Consider the following 18,020-nt stretch of genomic DNA (forward strand, 5'->3'; position numbering starts at 1 on the left):
ACAGTGCTGTCAAATAAATGTTGGGTTCAAATTTTTAACAACAGAACCTTAATTGTATTATTGACTACAGTATACATAATTTTAATCTAAGTACACGTTAGTCTCTATTTCGAATGGTAATACGTGACATAAACAACTAGGGCGAGAGAGGAAAACGTCTCGATTAGCATTCTGCAGCCAAAAATGCTTCTCTGTTTATGAGGCAAAATAGTACATGAACACACCGCGCTCAGTACACTAAAAAAAAGCCACTTTTGATTTGTTTTCATTGTAAACATTTAATAATATTGCAACCGAATTTTCATCCAAGGCACATTTGTGAACACCCATAGTTATTGCATCACACAAACTTGCACATATTACATAAACTCATCAAAAACAAAAACACACATCCGATTTTATGATTAATGGATCTGAAATCATACCCGACGCCGCCCCTTTAAATAGATTTGCATAGGGGGAAAATTGCCACTTGCCCAAAAAAATGATACAATTCTAATTCAGTTGTGAAAGTGCTTTTGTGCTCTTAAGTGTGGAATTGTCAAGAACAGGATATAATGATGTGTTTTTTTATTCTAGCCCGATAAAAAAATTAGCATCAGAAGATAAAAAAAAACAAACGGGCGTTTGCATAGAGTTTAAAGGCGACAGCTCTCATTGGCCGGTGTCCGAAACACGAGCTGTCCAATCACAGTGCAGTAGGATTCACTGCTGCCGTGGGTTTCCCATTCGACGGTGCGAGCGGCGACCATACCGCCCGATCCATCCATTCACAGTTTTAATAATTTTATGATCGACATTGTCGATTGCTCCGCCGTAAATTTCGTTCTTCGCTCTGATTGGCTGAACAGCGACCACGGAATTCTTCCAGCTTAGGGATCCTTAAACCTGAAAAGACAAAAAACAAATGAATTAAAATAAGAATATAAAAAATGGACATCAGGTTAGCTTGTCGCAGTAGCAGTGTGTAAAAGTTTCTCAATGTATCCCGTCTAAGTGGTGTTCTGATTTGTCATTGACAGGGGGGTCCTTGAGTCTGCTCCGAGGTTACCATGACAACTTACGAAAAAAGTGAAAATAAACCAAAAAGGTTTCTGTAGTTTGCTACGGTTACTGCTATATTAGCTTCTCAAGCTTGCTAGCAAATTAGTGTTAGCCCTATTCTGTGACGGGTGACCAATCTGGCGTTAGCGCAGAAGCTAACGTACTGCTAAAATCCCCAAAATATTGAGAGGAATAGTTGTGAGCCCAAACAAACTATAACAAAGGTAAACAGACTATGCTATAAGGTTCTAAAACGAGGTTTTTCATTTTAATTAGCTAGCCAATATGTAGCAAGGATTCCCACCTTGATTTTTTTAGCTATCGTTAGATTTTTAAAATGTGACTCTGATTTTGTAGTCATGATTGCAGGATACTTCTAGCTGTATTTGTTTTAATATTTGATCACATCGTTCTAATTATCTATTATTGATATTACCTGCCCAAAGCACACCACAGGAAATAGAGCCCCTATGGTCATAGTGGTTAAGGGATTCATTCAACCAACCGACCAACCAACCAGTGGTGTCCTAATTTACTGATAACAGGGAGGCCTCGAGTCTGTCCTTATTTTATCATACGACCTGATAAAATCAGTTGGTTCAAGTCCTAATAAATGTCTGTTGGGAAGCTTGGGAAGCTCCTTCACTTAAGTATCTTTCTTCTCAAACCACGCTTCTTTCCTTTTAAAAATATGGTCAGCCGTTTTGGCAATGTTTGTCTAGGAAGGACTTTGTCTTGTTAACGGGTCCAGAATATTCGGTTCATTTCTTATTTTGTTTCATGGTATTAGAAGTCCTTAATAGCTGCTCTATTCAGTTCTTGTTTCTTTCTGGAAAACTATCACGGAACCCTGATGTTGAGCATGGGGCGGGACACGGAACATCCTCTGGCTTACACTACCTATCCTAGTGGATGCTTCGAATTGCTAACAAAACTGTATAGTGCCCAGTTATTGAGAAACTTAGCGGCTACGTGCTAGCATACCATCAGGCCTTGAAGCTGTACTCACTGACAAGTACAGAATATTCTGTTCATTTCTTATTCTGTTTCATGGTATTAGAAGTCCTTAACAGCGGCTCTATTCAGTTCTTGTATAGCGCCCAGTTATTGAGAAACTCGAAACTATGGTCCCTATAGACACACGTAGCAGCTACGAGCTAGCATTCAATCAGGCCTCGAAGCTGCACTCACTGAACCCTCTTGTTATTTGGACTCTGAGCATTTCGGTCTGAGCCGTTGCTAAAGGGGACGTCACATGCTTGCGCTTAGCATTAGCGCTTTGTCGCGTACCAGTCGCCTTAAAGACCACTTTTATCCCCGCTAACACCCTTCGCCGTGGTTGAAATCTTAGCTACACCTGAAAGCATAGAGTTAAAAGACTTATGCATTGTGAGTTTGCAGCTAACACGTGGCTAATGCTAATGTCAGAGTCGAGGAGTCATTAACCCCCCCTTTCTACCTTCATCCTTCCTTCCATCACTCTTACTAACTTTCTTCCCTCCTTTGATACCTCCTTGTTTGGTACCCGCTCATCAAATAGATCACGGCACGCAGGCCAAACGTGGCCCGCCACGTTATTTTACGAGAGCTCAAAATGAGAACCTTAAAGTAAACGGGTTTCAAGAGTGCTTCGACCAAAAACTACGTTTCCCACAATGCCTTTGTACAGTTCAGTATTTCCATATTGATGGCACCGAGTGAAATTGAGAAATACATAATATTAAACATGTCCAAGACGATTTTGTTATACAGTGATACCTCAACATAAGAGATCAATTCGTTCCGGGATCCTGCTCATATTTCGAAACGCTTGTATCTCGAGCGAACTTTCCTAATTGAAAATAACTGATAACCACTTAATTCGTTCCCGGCCTCCCAAGAAACATCCCTGTTAACCCTAAAAGACTATAAACTACACCTTCCTGATCATTTAAAACACATTCAAATAGTAATTGAACATAAGAATACAATAATAAGATAATAAAATGAATTTAAAAGTTTAAAGTACTAATGTCTGGAAATTTTCGAAACTTGGATTTTATCTCATGTGTAGCTCATATGTATCACTGTATTTAATTTATAACTTATTATATAATATAATGTTTATGGTTAAATTCAGAGTTACTTCACAAGAAGGAGTAGTTATATATTAATACATATATATATATATATATATTTAGTTACATATCTAAGTCTGGCTATTAGAGGACAGCCATTAAAGGGACGGCGTCTTATTCAACGCCTTCTGGAGGTAAAATAGAATTTAATTGATTAAAAAGTAGATATTAATTTGATTAATAAGCAAAAATACATAACTTATCAGATGAAAGTGCATGTTTAAAATACTTGTAGAAGGGGGTATCTTTATTTATTTGAGGCTCATCTAAAGGGAGCTAATATGAATGGCTGGCATCTTGCTGCTAAGGTTAACCCTGAAAAAAAGTTCTTTTTCTTTTTTTTTCTTTCTTTTTTAGCGTGCTTTTTATCTGTTTTACTTTTGTTTTTTGGGTTTTTTCTCCTCTCCAGTCTTTTTTGTTTTGATTTTTTCTTTTCCCTCTTTTTTTGTTTCTTTCCTTGTTTCTCGTTTTCTTCTTTGTTTTCATTAATAGTTCCCTTTTTCTCTTTTCTTCTTTTTTTTGATTTTTTTTACCACATTTGCTTTTTATCTCATTCTTCTTTCTTTTCATTTTTCCTTTTCAATTTTTTTTCCTTCTCTTCCATTGTTTTTCTTCTTTATGAAAGGCTAGTTGAAAAAAATTGAGAAGAAAACGTTTCGGTCACTGAGTCTCCGTAGTTAGTAATCTTCCATTTTGTTTGTAGTATTTTTCTTAGTTGTATTATGCAATACAGTGACATCTAGTGGTCACTAAGTATTACACTCTAAACTTGGGTAATATGAGTTTGAGACCCCTGGAATAGATTAATCTACCGTGGTTACCTGCCGTTATCCAACAAACGGCAGAGAGTGATTGATGATGGCGTCTAGGGAGCACGGCTCCAAAACACCGTCGCAATATAGAAAGTTTCTCGTCTTTTGAAGGATCTTCAGTGGCTTCTCTCCTTAATGGACAATTAACTGCCCCAGCAGGTGGCGCAGCTGAGGATGCGCGTGAGAGAGAACGGCCCGCCTCTAATTAACAATGTAAACCTTCGTTTCAATGCAAACTTCCAGTCTGGATTCACTCCCGAGAACCGTACAACCGCCACACCCCCGAGACCCCCCCCGGCCGCCCTGAATAGACGGCCCGGATTGAGCAAACAGTCAGACTGTCAGCTCAATAGGAGGTCTGGCCGTGAACTTCAAGTGCTTCCCAGGCTCCCCAGACTTTCGGGGGGCCCCTTACGTGCCAGCTCTGAAGAGGGAGGGCGGGAATCGGTTAAGGGGGACCCCCTTTGCCACGCCGCTTCCCCAGGCAGCTGCAGTCTGCCGAGGAGAGACGGTGCGTGCCCCCTCTTTGCCAGTCATCCTGCAGACCCCCCTTGTTCCCCACAAAGATCCAGACGCAAGCTGCCGGCCATGCATCCCCCCTACCCTTAAAAATGGGGACCCTCAACCAGCTCCCAGGCTCTTCATCATCTCATTAGCCGGCGCCGCCACTCCACTGTCTGCTGAGGATGCTTTGTTTTCAGCTCTGCATAATTTACAGGATAAATTGAGGAGGGCTGAGAACCCCTCACCCTATTTAAAAGAAAAGACCCTTCTCAATATACCACCTGTTAAATAAAAGCCAACCCAGGATTGGTTAGCGCAACGCTAAGTCGCTCGCACCAATAATGCAGATTCTTTAATTCATCTTTGGTGTAGTACCAAATGGTGCCACTATATGCCAGGCAGCACTGAGCACTACTGAGAGGTGAAACACATGTAAAGAAGAACGGTTGTTCACAAATAACATAGGAGTTATGCCTTCTTATTGGGATCAAAATCAGGGTTGGGTAGGGTTACTTTAACTGGATTACTTTCAATTACTTTTGGATGACTCCAATACCAAATATGCTAATGAAAGACAAAAGAAACTAAATATGAATAAAATGATGACTCACAACACGTGGTAAGCTTTCTCTCCTGGCTTTGATCTCCGGGCAAAACGAACATAAAATGCGACAGAAACAAAATGAAAATAAATCCAAACAGCTTGCCAACATCATTTTTGCCGTTCCATGTATTCCGTTACTCCCCAAGCCTGCACAAAATTTTGTCATTTTATTCATATTTAGTTTCTTTTGTCTTTTATTAGCATATTTGGTATTGGAGTCATCCAAAAGTAATTGAAAGTAATCCAGTTAAAGTAACCCTACCCAACCCTGATTAAAATGCAGCGTGCATATTAGAGGATTTTATACATTTTACTAGAAAGGATTTTATACGATTGAATACAGGTTACATTCATCGAGTGCAATGAAGATTTTCACCGGGTAGGCTGAAGTTCAATGCCAGGTCATGCTGATCCAAATTCGGAATGTTTTGGCTGGGGAACTCTGATAACAGAACTCTGACGCAGAACGGCAGGCATTGTTTGGAGAAGTTGTTTTGATAAGCGCTCTGCTGTTATGAGTTTTTTCAGACATCGGGACGCTCTTCTCCGAGGTGGTGGGGCCACATGGGGGTTTTCCTGGCGCGCCCATGGGAGAGGCCGGCACACCAGCTGGCGGAGAGACGCGGGTCGAGAGAAGATTGGGAAGATCGAGGGAGAATCGAGAGGAGGCTTGACGGAGACTCAAGCGACACTAATTTGGCTAATTCGACTAATTCGATGGAGTTCACTTAGTTAAATTATTTAAGAAATTAAATATTTAATATTTAATTCCTAAAAATACGCATGGGACTAGCATGGGACTAGCATACTTTAGCTATTAGATAGATAAGTTTAGCATTAAGAGTGTGTTTTCCTGTTTGTCAATTAAGTAGTATTGTAATTATTAATGACATAAGTTGCTAAAACCATAATTGCTTCGTAATGTCGTCAAAATGTCGGAGGGAAGGTAGGAAAATGGCCGACGGTGGTGCGACAGGGACATCATAGCGTTTTGTTTTAGCCTCGGCTAGTTAGCGCTAGCTAGATTGACGCAAATGGAGCCGTTAGCACGCATGAAGGGATGAACAATCCTGGCCTTGTTCAAAATTAGGGAGAACGCATATAATTTACTTTTATCATGACATGATTATTTCTATTTTGTGTATTTTTGGGGAAATGACTTGAAATGTGTGTTTTTATCATTATTTTAGAATTTTATAATAATTTGACTCAGTAGAGAGACTTCTCAACTAGTGGAGGATGAATGCTTCCATATGTAGAAAGAAATGGATACATGAATAAATGCGTAGGAATATATACTGTATGAATAAATGAACATAGAAATCAATCGCATAATACCTAATTATTAAAAACGTCATTTGCCGAGTATTTTGTCATTTATTTTGCCGTGTGTTTTGTCTTAAACTTAGTTGTGTATTTTGTCGCGCTTTTGTAAGGTATTTTATCAGATATGTTGTTGTTTTTTTGTTGTGTGTCTTATTGTGTATTTATCATGTATTTTCTCGTCTATTAATCATGTATTTGTCCATGTTTTTTTGTGTATTTGTTTTGTTTTTTGTTGTGTAGTTTTCATGTATTTTGTATTTTTTTTTGTCTTGTATTTGTCATGTGTATAGTCATATATTTTGTCATGTATTTGTCATGTATATTGTCTTAAATTTCTTCATGTATTTATTGTGTGTTTTGTCACCGAATTGTCACGTAATTGAGAGTATTGTGTCATGTATCTTAAAGTGTATTTGTCATTTGTTTTGTCGTCTATTTGTCACGTATTTGTCATTTATTTGTCCTGGATTTTGTCATACGTTTTTTGTGTATTTTGTCGTGCTTTTGTAGGTATTTTACATGTATTTTATCACATATTTTGTCGTTTTTTGTTGTGTGTCTTGTTGTGTATTTATTATGTATTTTGTGAGTATTTTGTCATGATGTGTATTTTGTGTATTTGTGCGTTTTGATATGTAGTTTTCATGTATTTTGTGGTCTATTTATCATGTATTTGTCATGTATATTGTCATATATTTTGTAATGTATTTGGCATGTATATTGTCTTAAACTTTGCCACGTATTGTGAGTTTTGTCATCGATTTGTCATGTAATTGTGAGTATTTTGTCGTATATTTTAAGGTGTATTTGTCATTTGTTTTGTTGTGTATTTGTCATGTATTTGTCCTGGATTTTGTCATACGTTTTTTGTGTATTTTGTCGTGCTTTTGTAGGTATTTTACATGTATTTCATCATATATTTTGTCGTTTTTTGTTGTGTGTCTTGTTGTGTATTTATCATGTATTTTGTGAGTATTTTGTCATATTGTGTATTTTTAGTATTTGTGTGTTTTGTTGTGTAGTTTTCATGTATTTTGAGGTCTATTTATCATGTATTTATCATGTATATTGTCATATATTTTGTAATGTATTTGTCATGTATATTGTCTTAAACTACGTATTGTGTGTTTTGTCATCGATTTGTCATGTAATTGTGAGTATTTTGTCGTATATTTTAAGGTGTATATGTCATTTGTTTTGTTGTGTATTTGTCATGTATTTGTCTTTGATTTTGTCCTATGTCTTTTGTGTATTTGTTTTGTGTTTTGTTGTGTAGTTTTCATGTATTTTGTATTTTTTCTGTCTTGTATTTGTCATGTATGTAGTCATATATTTTGTAATGTATTTGTCATGTATATTGTTTTAAATTTCTTCATGTATTTATTGTGTGTTTTGTCATCGAATTGTCACGTAATTGTGAGTATTTTGTCATATATTTTATGGTGTATTTGTCATGTGTTTTGTCGTCTATTTGTCAGGTATTTGTCCTGGATTTTGTCTTACGTTTTTTGTGTATTTGTTGTATGTTTTGTTGTGCAGTTTTCATGTATTTTGTCGTCTATTGTTCAGGTATTTTGTCGGGTACTCGTCATGTATTTGTCATGTATATTGTCTTAAATTTTGTCACCTATTTATTGTGTATTTTGATATCTATTTGTCGTCTATTTGTCATATATTTTGTCATGTATTTTTCATATATTTGTCATGTATTTGTCATTTATATTGTCATATATTTTGCCATGTATTTTTCATATATTTGTCATGTATATTGTCATGTATATTTCGTCATGTATTTTTCATATATTTGTCATGTATATTGTCATGTATATTTTGTCATGTATTTTTCATATATTTGTTATGTATTTGTCAGGTATATTGTCTTATATTTTGTCATGTATTTTTCATATTTTTGTCATGTATTTGTCAGGTAAATAGTCTTATATTTTGTCACATATTTATCAGGTGTTTTGTAGTGTATTTACCATGTACTGTGTCATCTATTGGTCGCGTGTTTAATTGTGTATTTTTTTCGTGAATATTGTAAAATATTGTGTATTAAGAAAATACTAAATGACTCAATTTCGTGCAGGCTTGGGGAGTAACGGAATACATGGAACGGCAAAAATGATGTTGGCAAGCCGTTTGGATTGATTTTCATTTTGTTTCTGTCGCATTTTATGTTCGTTTTGCCGGATATCAAAGAGATCAAAGCCAGGAGAGAAAGCTTACCACGTGTTGTGAGTCATCATTTTATTCATATTTAGTTTATTTTGTCTTTTATTAGCATATTTGGTATCAGAGTAATCCAAAATTAATTGAAAGTAATCCAGTTAAAGTAACCCTACCCAACCCTGTTGACAAAGTACACGACAAAATAAATATTGCATAGCTGGGATGGGCTCCAGCACCCCCGAGACCCTACTGAGGATAAGCGGTGCAGATGATGGATGGATGGATGGATAAATATTGCAATAAATAAATACCAATTCAATTGAAATAATGAATTGTCCTACATTTAGGTATTATGGCATACATTGGTAGGTTTTTGTACATGTATTTCTACATACATGTGCGCAGCGCATGTTCCTCCCCTCCTTTCAAGATGGCGCCCGAGAAGAAAAAGATGCAGATGCCCCTTGAAAGCATGGCCAGAGACAAGCATTGAAGCTGCCCGGTGATTTAATACCGGGACACAAAAAAACCCCTTCTGCAGAAATCCACGCCCACCCGCCGCAATTAAAAACAACCCGGCGATTAAAGATGGCCGACGGTCGGTACCTGGTTCGGCAGAGTGACGGCGAACCGGGAGGACATTCTTCCCGTTCTTTTTCTTCGTTTGATTTTTTGTGGTTTTTAGTTTAGCCGGTCCGACGTTAGCCTGCACAGGACGCAAAAATCGGAGGTTATTTCTTAAGCGATACACGTTTACGACAACAAGGCGGACACTCGCCTTTGCATGTGTGTTCTCATGGCACAGTCTGCCCCCCGGCATGCAAATGACTTTCATTATGCAAATGAATGCAAATCACATCCAAGCGTGTGAGAGACGAAGAGAGGGTGGGAGCTATGCCGGCGACTCCGTGATGAATGAATGGGTAAATGAAAGAATGGACGAATGAATGAGAAGTTTGAAAAAAAAAAAACGGGACAAGTTAGAGTGGCAGAAGGAGGCGATAATGGACCGAATTAGCCGAAACTAATCATTGGCTACTTTTCGTCTGAAAATTAGTCCACGTTTTCTGTCAATTGGTTGATGCTAAGCTAATGGCTAATGGTACAAAAGATTGTGTGTGCAGATGTTTCCAAGCCAAGCTAACATTGTAGCTCAAAAGACTTGTTTGTCAGTTATGTGTTGTTGGCTAAATGCTAATTGTGGTTTACCGGATCAGTACGATTGGTTTATGCTAAGCTAACGGATAACTAATTGTGGTTTACAGTATCAATTAATCCACGTTTTCTGTCACTTACACAATCGCTACGATTGGTTGATGCTAAGCTAAAGGCTAATGGCACAAAATATTTTGTGTACAGGGGTTTCCAAGGTAAGCTAACATTGCAGCTCAAAAGACTGCTTTGTCACTTATGTGTTCTTGGCTGAATGCTAACTGTGGTTGACAGGATTGGTTTATGCTAAGCTAACGGATAACTTAGGAAAAAGAGGGTCAGCAAAAAACATTTTATGTACAGGTGTCTTCAAGCTAAGCTAATGTTGTAGCTCAAAAGACTGGTTTGTCACTTATGTGTTCTTGGCTGAATGCTAACTGTGGTTTACAGGATTGGTTTATGCTAAGCTAGTGGATAACTTTGGAAATCGAGTGTCAGCAAAAAGGTTTTATCTACAGGTTTCTTCAAGCTAGGCTAATGTTGTAGCTCAATAGACTGCGTTTTCACTAATGTGTTCCTGGCTGAATACTTATATGTGGTTTACACAATCAATACGTTTGGTTGATGCGAAGCTAAAGGCTAATGGCACAAAAGATTGTGTGTACAGGTATTTCCAAGCTAAGCTAACGTTGTAGTTCAAAAGACTGGTTTGTCACTTATATGTTCTTGGCTGAATGCTAATTGGGGTTTACAAGATCGATTAATCCACGTTTTCTGTCACTCACACAATCGCTACGATTGGTTGATGCTAAGCTAATGGCTAATGGCACAAAAGATTGTGTGTACAGGAGTCTTCAAGCTAAGCTAATGTTGTAGCTCAAAAGACTGCGTTTTCACATTAGTTCTTGGCTGAATACTTAAATGTGGTTTACACGATCAGTACGATTGGTCGATGCTAAGCTAACAGCTAACTCGGAAAATCAAGCCTCTCAAAAAATATTTTCTGTCAAGGCACCTTCAAGCTAAGCTTACATTAGCTCACAATAATGCTTTTCCAATAATGAATTTATTCTAGGCTGGATACTTCGATTTAGTTTACACAAGTAGTATGAATAGTTGATGCTAAGCTGATCGCTAAATCAGGAAATCAAGCATTGACAAAAGAGTTTATGTCTCCAAGGTAAACTAACAATGTGGCTCAAAAGACTATTATGTCACTCATTAATTTATTCTTGGCAGAGTACTTAAATTTTGTTTACGCAATCAGTACAATAGGTTGATGCAAAGCTAAAGGCTAAGTAAAGAAATCAAGAAATAACAAAAAAAATCATACAAAGGCGCCTTTAAGCTAGGCTAACGTTGTAGCCTGAAGGAATGCTTTGTCAGTAATTAATAAATTCTCTGCTGAACACTTAAATTCGGTTCACACAATCAGTATGACTGGTTGATGCTAAGCTAATGGCTAACTCATGAACTCAAGTGTCAGCAAAACATTTTGCGTACGGATGCTAAGCTAGCATTGTAGCACAAAAGAGTACTTTGTCACATATTAATTCATTCTCGGCTGAATACTTAAATTTGGTTGATGCAAATCAAACGGCTACATCGAGCAATCAAACATTGACCCAAGATTTTACGTACAGGCGCCTTCAAGCTAGGATAACAATTAAGCTAATAAAAGACTGCTTATTTCTTGTGTAAATATTGTGTAAATTATATCTACAACCTTATCCTCATTGTTTTACAACCTTATCTTCTTTGTTCCTTTATCTTCTTGTTCTCTTTTATCCTCACTTGCTAATATGTGAAACTGGAGTGCCAGGCCCAATTTCGTTGTCACAACATGTTCAACCCATTTTAAAAAAGCTACTGTCATCTAAAAAGGAATACACTTGTATTTCAGGGTTTCAATTCAGGTTGGAAATCCAACTGTTATGATTGCTAAAATAGCATAATTAGCATGTAGCATGTCAAAGAACAAGGCTAATAATAAGGGGCCCGGATTTAGCCGCAATGCTAACAAATAGCAAAAAAAAGAACAAAGAACGAAAAGAGGTGCACTGGTTTTCCTCTTTTGTCTGTGGTGTCACCCGGGAGAAGACTTGATGGCGAAACGGAGAAAAAAAAACAAAAAAAACAGGGTGACGATGGAGTGTGAGAGAGTCGGGGCGCAAAGCATGGGGGAGGATGCGTGGCCCCATGAATGGGCGGCAAACCTTTTCCTAATTGGCACTTGACATTTTTGGGGGGAGTGGGGTCCATCTTTGGGGCGCTTTACTGCCGTGCCGCAGAAAAGTGCCTTATGCTAATATGGCCACAAAAGATTGCGTCGGGCCTCACAACGGGGTTGAGGTGCCCAATATTGGCTGCATTGAACAAATTCTTTCCTCTATGTTTAAATGAATTTTTTTTTAGTCATTATTGGGGGTTTTTTGCTAAGGGTGTCCAACTCACGGCCCCAGGTCCAATTGTGGCCCCCGGGATGATAGTTTGAGTCTCCCTGCCGTACGTTTCATGTAAGTGCAACCCATGTGTTTTATGTATTCATTTATCACTGAATTATTGTTTTATGATATGAATAATTTGGCTAATGGCACAAAAGATTGTGTGTTCTTGGCTGAATGCTAATTGTGGTTCACATGATCAGTACGATTGGTTGATGCTAAGCTAACGGAAAACTCGGGAAATGTGTCAGCAAAAAAGTTTTTATGTACAGGTGTCTTCAAGCTATGCTAATGTTGTAGCTCAAAAGACTGTGCGGCACAGTTCATGTCTTGGGAACCTCCTGCGTGGGTTCAAATCCAGCTCCAGACTTCCTGTGCGGAGTTTGTATGTTCTCCCCGTGCTTGCGTGGGTTTCCTCCGGGAACTCCGGTTTCCTCCCACATTCCAAAAACATGCATTTCAGGTGAATTGCCCGGTCCAAATTGTCCCTAGGTGTGAATGAGCGAGTGAGTTGTCTGTCGCCGTGTGTCCTAAGATTGGCTGGCAACCAGTTCAGGGTGTCCCCTGCCCACTGCCCGATGATTGCTGGGATGGGCTCCAGCACCCCCGCGACCCTACTGAGGATAAGCAGTGTAGCTAATGAGATGAGATGAGACTTAAATGTGGTTTACACGATCAGTAAGATTGGTTGATGCTAAGCTAACGGAATGATGCATGATGGGAAATCTCTAGGCAGCAGTCGCATGCGCAGAGTAGCATCAAACCGCTCGCTTCGTTTGCAACGGAAAAAAAATACCGAGATAGAGGCTACCGCGGCGAACTCGTTTGACTCGATTTGCCGTTTTGTCATAGTTGGTGTATACCAGATGGTACCCATCATTGACAAATTTGCGTTTTTCCGTACTGATTTTCTTCGTACACGTCTTAAAATGCATAATAAACGTACTTTGTACGGCAAAAACGTACAGATTGACAGGTATGCAACTGCCAAGTGCAACGATTCCCGTCTATGAAATGAAATGATCTGCATTTATTTAGCGCTTTTCAAGTCAAGACTTCCCAAAGGGCTTTACAGTGTACTCCACATTTCCCAATAGCGGCCTTGTATTGCAGCCATGCTTATTGGGGGTGTTAGGGGTTCAGTGTCTTACCCAAGGACACTTCGACATGTAACACGGACAAGCCGGGATTCGAACTGGGATCCCTTGATCCCAAGACGAGCGCTCTACCTCCTGAGCTACTGCCGCCCCGTCTACACACAGAGTCTATGGGAGAAGTCCACTGGGGGGCCCTGAGCCCAAAACCAAACACTGTTAACATATTCGGAGCCACGCAGTTCAGGAAAATACACCTTTTACTAATCTCTTTGTCCACGGACTTGCACAGTGGTCATACATTCAAAACCATGTGACAAGAAGGGGTGCTGTTCCTTTGGACAACACTGAAGCCATTTTCTAAACCCTGTTGGTGTCTGAAGAAGAGAAGGGGGTGCAGGGGGTATCTAGAGGGGTACGGTTAAGAATCAGAGGGTCTTATTGAGAAAAGTGTCTGGCTGCTCCGACCCGGCGGGACTGAAAAGGAGGCAAAGGGCCGCTTTGTCCCCAAGTGACAAGTGGACTTGCTCTATTGACTGTAAAGTCTACTTCCAGGGGGGGGTGGACGGGGACGTGTGAGTGGGGGGCAACAATAGCTGTTTTTCTACTTGACACTTGCACGATAAATGCAAAGTATAGATAAGATCTCCTAGCCCCCCACTCCCCTAAAAAATGTTCACACAGTTTATCCTTTCACACGGGCCGTCGTTTCGATTTTTCCCGATATATTGTTGAATGAATGAAAACTTTATTTCGAACATTAAAATAAAAACAGAACAAAAAACGAGAACTCAACAAGATGATGATTTAGAACAGATGATTTAGTCAAATTTTTCACTGCACAACTGCTATTTAAGGTCAACAAAAACATAGTGCCAGAAAATATCCAGAAATTATTCATTCGGAAAGAGGAAAATTATATCTTAAGGGGCTGTAGTGAATTCATAATCCCAAAAGTGAGAACCACCAGGAAAATTATGTGTGTGTCTGTGTGCGGAGTCAAACTTTGGAACAATTTAAACAATTTAATTTAATTTAATTTAAACAAGAGAAACTAGACGGGAACAAAAACTGGAGAAAATAATAAACGGGACAAAAACAGACGTAAAAAAAACTGGAACCCGAAATTAAACAGTACAAAAATAAACAATACCGGACTGGAGATGTCACAGGAAAACAGGACCGAGTCAGTACCCACGTCTTGTGGGGCAGAAGTTCATTGACGGGCTGACAACCAAAGCAAGAGAGCACTGAGCTTTATATAGAAAGAAAACCAATCTCTCAGCGAGCCGCAGCTGGCGCTACAGGGGCGGGGCCAATTGGGCGCCATAGCAACCGTGACACACACGGGCGGGGCCAATTGGGCGCCATGGCAACCATGACACTTACACTATAAATGGATGGATCCAACTGTTGTATCAACTAAATATGAACGTATAAAACTGTTGCATTTTTGCCATTGGGACAGTAAATAAAATGTCCGAGACAAATCAATACACAATTTTCATTTTTTAAACCCGAGTTTGCGTGTATCATTTGTCTCTGTACTACAAGTCCCACAGTGCTTTGCGGCATAGAAATATTCCAGATGAGGGGAAACTCCATGTGCACACAAGCAATTGGATTACCCAAATTCATATGCATGCACGAGTAATGGGAAAATGGAAGGCTTAACTCAACCATTGCAATCGGACTAGGATTATTATGTAAGGTTATCATGCATGTTTACATGGTTTTATTTAAACGGAATACTAGTTTTTGATTATTATTGGTTATAAAAGTCAAACATTCCGCGATGGGAAATATACTATGTGAAAGGTATCACCATTTCATGTTCTAAACTTGATTTGGTAGTAGTGACAACAGAGATTCAGAGTTCAATGTAAACCTGTGATTTTTTCAGTGGGATCCATAGACGTGTTGACAACTGTGTGAAAGGGGATAACAGAACACCAGACCCTGAATTTAACACCCTGGTTTGATTCCCCCACCTTGTCAAGGTGGCGCTAAAGTCAAGAAACTGTCACAGAGTGATATCCCACTCACTTCAAAATTTTACCCCTGCGCCCGCACACTCAAATGCAATTCCCGGGGGAATGAGACGCGAGTGTTGGAAACCAAAGCAGGACTGAGTTTGCAAAGGGTTCAGTCCAGTTTAAAAATGGTACAGTTTTAACTAAAGTTTACAATCACAAAGGAATCCTTTAGATGGAAGCTCATCAAACAATATATGTTCACGGTTGAGACTGTCAGGAACCAGAACTGGAGATCAGGACCCAAACGCGTGACGTTCTCACGCAAGCCTTTTATTTTAATGGAAAAGGGGAGTCATGCACGTTAGGCAGCGGTCTGGCGTGGAATGACAGGAAGCCAGAGACCGACGAGATCGATTCCAATTGCCCGAGGTGATACCAGACAGGACGGGACGGACAGGATAGATAATAAATCAGGATATCCAAATTAAACAGGACAACCTGGACGGGACTGGAAACTGGAGGGAATAATAAACAGGACAAAATAGACTGGGACGAAACTTGAAACCAATATTAAACAGGACAAAATAAACGGGAACAATACCGGACAGGAATTACCAGCAGGAAAACAGGACCGAGTCAGAATTCAGGTCTTGCGGGGCAGAGGTTCGTTAACAGACTGACAAAGGAAGCGTGACAGCGCTGAGCTTACAATAAACAGAAAGACACACGGGCGGGGCCAATTGGGCGCCATGGCAACCGTGACAGAGACACTATGATTAAAACCCACAGAACAAACTGTAAACACCCATCTGTGTCCGCCGCCGGCAGGGGGGACGTTTTCCGTCTTACGGGGACGGAGAAGAAATCACACCTTCAATCAGCCATCGCTGATCTGATTGACCAATTACTGCCGACCGTGGAAGCTGAGGACTCGGATTTTTCTCCAGGGTTACTGTCGGCTTGATTACCCCTGTCGGACGCCCTTATCGCCATCAACGCCCCCTTTAATACCGAACTCCTTCGGCAATTTGAAACAATCCCGATTCCTTTCATGCTCGGCAAACATTTCATTTGAAAAATTACATTTACTGGCGATAGAGGTGGTAAAACTGTGATTGTGTTTAAGGTTGGGAGGAATGGTGTCATTTCAACTCCCCCTGGCCTCTATCCACTTACAAACAGCCGTTCTACTTTCTCTTTGTAAAGGAAACAATGTCATTGATTTTCAAAGACCCTCATTTCAGCGTTCCTGTTTGCCTGAAATATAGACTAATGGAATGTAACTCAGTATGCCATTTGTGTACCGTATTTTCCGCACTATAAGGCGCACCTAAAAGCCTTTATTTTTTTCAAAAACTGACCATGCGCCTTATAATACAGTGCGCCTTATATATGGATCAATATTAAGTCGCAAGGCCGACTAGATTTTTCCTTGTAGGCGATGTGGTCCGCAGTGTATGCTGGGATACATATGCCGGCGTTTCATTTCCCAGCCAATGTGTCAATCGTCATTTGAATCGATCACTATTGGCTAAAGTTATTCGGAGGTAAAGGGGGCGGATCCTTTTTATCATTTACAGGCTCGCATAGGCTAAAGGGGCGAAACAAAGCCTGCAATTGGCCGAAAAAGATGAATGTGAATAGCAAGATTGGTTGTCTACGGCATAGAGGAAACATGTTTTACCATTCTGTATTTGTAAAAATTTTACTCTCCTGGATTTACTACACTCACGGATATAAGAGGATCATGGTTGCACATTATTATTGAACGCAACGACTTCGGTGAGCTACTCCGGCTATATATTTTCCCAGTATCTTGTTTCAGAGTGATCTGGATGTTTCTGTGATGGGTCTTTTTTTAAATTAAACTCAATTTCAAGTGTTTATTGTCATATGGATAGTAAAGTTGTGACCGAAAAAGAAAATAGAAACTAAGGAATGGTTGGCATTTCTTGAATCCCAAGACTTTAACCTTCCGAATAATATTTGGAACGATGCATTTGAGTGACATCGTACGGACACCGCATCCGCACGTGTTCTCGACACGTATTTGCGTCTTTGCAAGCTTTGGGAATGGGGTAATAAGTTGGACTGAACTATCTGACTGTTTTGTCCACTTTACCATTGTGGCGCCTTATAATCCGGTGCGCCTTATGTATGGAAGATATAGGACCAAAAACTATTTTTTGGGGGGTGCGCCCTATAACCCGGTGCGCCTTATAGTGCGGAAAATACGGTACCTTATATGCTGGAGAGTCTAATTTGAGGAAATTTTGGAAATCCAAAGCGTTTCCTCCATTTTTTGTCATGCTGTCCTCCAACTTAGCAAAAGGATATTCACTTAGAATGGGAACAGCAGTGTAAAAGGGGTTTCAACAATTAACATGGGCACGAGATGTAGAATTCATGCCAGCGGGTGAAGCAGCGAAGGATTAGCGGATGCTAACCATACTTATCAACAGGGTTGGGTAGGGTTACTTTAACTTGATTACTTTCAATGACTTTTGGATTACTCCAATATCAAATATGCTAAAAAAAGACAAAAGAAACTAAATATGGCAGCACGGCGGGGCAGTGGTTAGCGCTTGTGCGGCACAGTTCATGTCATGGGAACCTCCTGCGTGGGTTCAAATCCAGCTCCAGACTTCCTGTGCGGAGTTTGTATGTTCTCCCCGTGCTTGCGTGAGTTTCCTCCGGGCACTCCGGTTTCCTCCCGCGTTCCAAAAACATGCATTTGAGGTGAATTGGCCGGTCCAAATTGTCCCTAGGTGTGAA

At 39.8% G+C, this 18,020-nt stretch overlaps 1 long non-coding RNA gene across 1 annotated transcript in view; it reads right to left on the bottom strand.

Moving 5' to 3' along the window:
- Positions 1–246: 246 nt before the first annotated feature.
- LOC148373040 (uncharacterized) overlaps positions 247–18,020 on the bottom strand; it is a 33,008-nt gene continuing 15,234 nt past the window's right edge. The window contains exons 3-4 of the long non-coding RNA XR_015849582.1: positions 9,186–9,285; positions 247–888 (exon numbers count right to left, since the gene is read on the bottom strand). This is a non-coding gene — a long non-coding RNA (uncharacterized LOC148373040). The remainder of the gene's footprint in view (positions 889–9,185; positions 9,286–18,020) is intronic.

This window comes from Urocampus carinirostris, chromosome 2 (genome assembly GCF_059441175.1).
Source record: "Urocampus carinirostris isolate Australia breed hairy pipefish chromosome 2, RoL_Ucar_1.0, whole genome shotgun sequence".
Taxonomy (NCBI): domain Eukaryota; kingdom Metazoa; phylum Chordata; class Actinopteri; order Syngnathiformes; family Syngnathidae; genus Urocampus; species Urocampus carinirostris.